The following is a 5,304-nucleotide window of genomic DNA, read 5'->3' as shown; positions in this document are numbered from 1 at the left end:
AATCGTATAACTTGGAGAAGTGAATCACCTCTGGCTCCACACAAGAAGAGACTCAGCTCAAAAAGATAATCAGACTTTCTGCCACAGGCAGAAGTGGAAGCATGGATGTTTTAAATACCAAGGACTACTCAAGAATTATGCTGAATGTATTAGGAATGCTTTTAGTTGAAAATAACAGAAAACCTGATTAAGAGTGGATTAAGCAAATAAGGATTTATTTTTCTCAGATATATCTGATTCCCAAAGTGTGGTCCATAGATCCTGGTGGGTCCTTGAGAGCCTTTAAAGAAAAATTATAAAATATTATTTGCCTTTTTACTGACATTACTTTTTGTGCTGACATTTGTATCCAAAATGCTAAAAGAATGAAGGCTAAAACTACATCAAAGGGATGGAACCACACTGTGCTAGCAGTAGTCACTGTATTCTTCACTGCTATTTATTAAAAAAAAAAAAAAATCAGTTCCACCTGAGAATTTTCTTGAAGAAGCAGTAAAAAAGAACTATTTATATTATTAAATCTCAACCCTTAAGTACACATATTCTCAATATTCTGTGGGATAATTTGGGGTGTTTTAATAAAGTACTTCTGGTACACACTAGAGTTTAATGGTTGTCTTAAGAAAAGAACTTGTACAACTGAGTAGTGAGCTGAATTGGCTGCTTTTTAATGAAACATCATTTTTACTTTAAAGAGTGACTTACAGGCAAACTGTGGTGATACAATCTTGAGTATTTGGCAGATTTTTTTTGAAAAATGAACAAAAAGTGAGCCTGTCATTTTATGGAAAAAAACAGAAAGTATTTGTTGCCCATCATATTATTAAAGCTTGGAGGGAGGAGGTAAGATGGCTGACTGGAGCCAGCTTTCCACAGAGGTTCCCATCCAGAAGGAGAGTTAAAGGACGGAAGTTTATCAAGTAAGCTGATGGTGTGGAGCTGAGCCAAGAGAGACGATTGAAGAGTGCACATCACCCCTGCTAAGGTAAGCTGCAACCCCAAGGAAACAAATAATAGGTTCAAAACCCATCACAAAGTGGATGTGAGTCCTTTCCATGAGAACAGCTCGCAGTGTACTTTCTACAAATAAGCAAGCAAAGTTCAGATCTCTTCTTTGTCCATTCCATGGGAGATAGCCACTAAAAACTGGATCTCCTTCCCCAGAGAGGACCCACTAGTGTGCCATGGCATTCTCCCACCAGGCATGAAACTGAACATATACTCTACCTGCAATTCTGAACTCCCAGCACTCCCCTCCACTCCCACCCCAAGGCCTGGAAGCCTGTCCCCTGCTGACTCTTGGGCATTTCTCAAGAGGTATGGACAAGGTGTGGGCTGTTACAAGTCTGTGCTGAATCAGCAACATGGGTATAAAGCAGGACTGTGGTGCAAGGGAGCCATACATGAGAGGGAGAAATGGTGCCCTGTGGCACAACACAGTGGTGGTGGCACAGTGGTGATATTTTGGAGAAACACTTCCCGTCTCTCTTAGCAACGAGAGGGAGCCAGGCCTCTACTCCAGAAGAGGAAACGCGGCCATGGAAATGCAGGCCCTGTGAGCAAAGGGTATGCCTGAGGCAGTACCTGCCCAGGCGGGGGTGTGGTGGGGATGGAGACTAGAATACACACACACAGAGGCAGCATACTCCCAGGACAGGGCTGAGTCAGAATTGCTGCTTTTGTTAGCCCAAGATGCACCCAGCCCCCAGTGGAGCATAGCTAGGACAAAAGTAGGCATGGCAGTGGCATCAGCTCAGGGAGGGGCAGGAACTGAGAGCCCTTTGTGAGCTCTAACCATGCCCACCCCACCACAGAGTGCAGTGGAGACAGAGACACCAGCTCCATGAGAATTGGCACAATGGCAGCAGCACAGGGTGCCGAGTTGCAGTTTTTGTGAACTCAAACAGCACCTGGCCCATAGTGGAATACAGCCAGGACACAAGCGCAAATTCCACAAGAATATAAGTGGCAGCAACATTAATATGGGGCAGGGATGGAATTGAGAAACACTTCCCAGCTTCCATTAAGCACCCAAGGTAGTCAGGCTCCAGCTCTCCCTGCTGGCTGGTGGCACAGTGTGGCGGCCTGGCCGGGGAGACATAGATCTCCCTGTGACTCAGGCAGGTGCAAACCCTTGGAGCATCTGCTAATTGGAGGGAACTGGGCCACAGCCCTGCAGGGTCACCAGTGACTGGGTGTGACAGAGGTGCAAGGTGGAGAAGGAGGCATCAGCCTTCCCAGACTAACTCATTTGCTGGGTGGGCCCTCCTGATTCCATGGAGCACTGGACTGAGCCACACTGGAGCTGCCAGCAGACACCTGCTATCTAGTTGCTGGAGACCTTTTGAACTCTTCCACTTGATTTGGAACTCTTGACCTGAGCCAGTCATCTGAGGACCATCCAAGGTGGCACCCTGGTTGTGCTGTTGTGGGAAGGTTTGACATTCCTTTTCCAGATGTTGCCTGTGGGGGGTAGGTTGTCTTAGTTGCTTGTATTTCTCCACAGCTGACACTTCAACGCAGAGTTGCCAATTCACTAGGATTGGACAGAGACCAGCTGAATATAAGACAGAGCCACCTAGCTCCACCACACCAAGCAGGTCCCCAGTGTCTCAGGCTGTAGTACTATACAGGTCCTTTGCAAAGCTGTAGGGGAAAAGCTGCAGTCACCAGTCCCAGCTCTTGGGCAAAGGGCTGGTTAATCACTACTCCAGGAGACCCAGATCGAATTTCACCTTACCTGCTCATCTAGTCAAATGGTGAAAAGTAATCATGAGGTGGAATCAGCAGAAAAACTCTGGCAACATGAATAATCAGAGTAGATCAACTCACCCAAGGAATGACAAGGTGGACGCACCAGAAGATCCCATTCATAAACAAATGGCTGAGATGTCAGAAATTGAGTTTAGAATTTGGATGGCAAATAACATTAACAGAGTGGAAGTAGGGTTGGAATTAGAAATTCTAGGAATAATGCAGAAGTTGTCTCAAGAATTCAATGAATTCAGTTCAATCAAGGCCACCCCTGGGCAAGGCGGTGCTTCCGCCGGCAGGAGGCTGTGCTGGGCTGCTTGGCAGTGCCTGGCATAGTCAGGAACCGGAACCCTCAGCCATCTTTCGTGTGGCGGGTGAAGGGGGCGATGGAGCTGGAGCCTGAGCTGCTCCTGCACGAGGCCCTCAAGAACGTGGAGGCGGCACAGAGCTACAGGTAGGAGCTGGGCCATCGGCTGCAGGGGTTGCAGAAGGCACAGAGGCAGATCAAAGACAGTGCATCACAGACAAGGGATGTTCTCAAACAGCATTTTAATGATTTAAAGGGAACCCTTGGGAAGCTCCTGGATGAGCGATTGGTGACACTTTTGCAGGAGGTGGATGTCATTGAATAGGAGACCATTAACCACTGGATGACTGTCAGAAGCTCAGAGGACAATTAATGACAATTAAGGTTATGGGGGGGAAGCAGAAAGAGGGACGGAGGGAGGGGGGTGGGGCCTTGGTGTGTGTCACACTTTATGGGGGCAAGACATGATTGCAAGAGGGACTTTACCTAACAATTGCAATCAGTGTAACCTGGCTTATTGTACCCTCAATGAATCCCCAACAATAAAAAAAAAAAAAGAAACTTACTAAATGTAAAATATAAATGTTTTAACACAATAAATAAGAAAAAGCCAGAAACGCTATGTTAACCAGTGTGATGAAAATATTTCCAATTGTATATAAAACCAGTGCATGGTATCCCATGATTGGATAAATGTACATAGCTATGATTTAATAAAAAAAAAAAGAAGAAGAAGAACATGGAGTTAACACTGCAGAGGACTTAGTCCAAGAAGGTGAGATTGCCATACTTGGTGATATAGGAGAACAAAATGAAAAACTGTGGAGCTTTACTAAAAAGGCCTCACACATTCAGTTGGACAGCTTACCAAAAGTGCCTTTATTGGTTGATGTGCCTTGCTTATCTGCTCAGTTGGATGACTCAGTTCTTAACATAGTGAAAGACCACATTTTAAAGCATGGAGCTGTAGCATCTCGCCAACCAGTACAGTTAGAAGAACTAATAGAGAAGCCTGGAGGCATCATAGTACGATGGTGTAAGGTGGATGATGACTTTACAGCTCAAGATTACAGGCTCTAGTTCCATAAATGTACTTCAAATCATTTTGAGGACGTATATGTAGGTTCGGAAACTGAATTCATAGTATTGCACATAGACCCCAATGTTGATTATCAGTTCAGTCTGTGCCCTAGGAGATGACAGGAGTGAAGTCCATGGAGCATCCCCCCAGATAGGTCATTCTATATTGGTGCCTCTTGAGTGGATGACTGGTTTTGAAGGGTACAGTCTCAGCAGTGAAAGAAATGTAGCACTCCAGAATGACTCTGAATCCTCAGGTGTTCTCTACTCCAGTGCTCCAACTTATTTCTGTGGGCAGATATTGACATTCAGAGTTGAAACTGTGGGGTAGCCAGAACAAAGAGAAAGCATAGGAGTGTGTGCAGAAAATCAGAAAAGATATGAGTCTCTGCAGTGGGATCAAGCTGTGTGCATTAGTACAAATGGTGCCATTTTTATAAATGGAAAAGAAATGACTAATCAGTTGCCTGCAGTTACTTCTGGATCCACTGTAACATTTGATGTTGAAGCTATGACTCTAGGAACCACCAATAATAATGAAGGTGGAAACTTCAAGTTTCGAGTAACTATTAGCTAGAATAACAGAGAAGTGGTTTTTGATTGGTTACTTAATCAGTCATGTGGTTCTCTTTACTTTGGATGCTCATTTTTCTATCCTGGATGGAAAGTGTTAGTGTTTTAGATTTTTGGATAAATGGCTTTGGCTTTCAGGGTTGAATGTACCTGTCCTCAGTCCAGTTCAGTTGTAACTGATAAAAAATAGTTTATTTCAACTCACAGGCCATTGGAAATGGAAAGTGTTTACTGGATCCTTTTTGTGATATTTGAGCAGTAAGCAACTTAAATGTTGTGGACAAAGCCATAATTCAGTCAATTTTGCTTTTAGTATACCATTAATTGAAATATCATGTCACAATAAAAATCAAACTGGCTTTAAAAGTGTAAAAAAAAAAAAGAATCCAATGAATTCAAAGACAAAAATCACCAAAGATTTTGACACATTGAGGCAAGAATTTACAGCCCTCCAAGATACGAGAAATACAGTAGAATCCCTCAGTAACAGAATGGAGTGGGCAGAAGAAAAGATTTCTAACATTGAAGACAAAGCTTTTGAACGCTCCCAAACACTCAGAGGAAGAGAAGTGGAAAGCAAAAATGAATCA

The 5,304-nt window shown here is 44.0% G+C and overlaps 1 pseudogene; it reads left to right on the top strand.

Annotated features, from left to right (window-relative positions):
* The first annotated feature begins 3,134 nt into the window (after nucleotides 1-3,134).
* Nucleotides 3,135-4,823, top strand: LOC128578100 (cytokine receptor-like factor 3; annotated as a pseudogene).
* Nucleotides 4,824-5,304: the final 481 nt, after the last annotated feature.

This window comes from Nycticebus coucang, chromosome X (genome assembly GCF_027406575.1).
Source record: "Nycticebus coucang isolate mNycCou1 chromosome X, mNycCou1.pri, whole genome shotgun sequence".
Lineage (NCBI taxonomy): Eukaryota > Metazoa > Chordata > Mammalia > Primates > Lorisidae > Nycticebus > Nycticebus coucang.
This window is presented reverse-complemented; position numbering and strand designations above follow the sequence as displayed.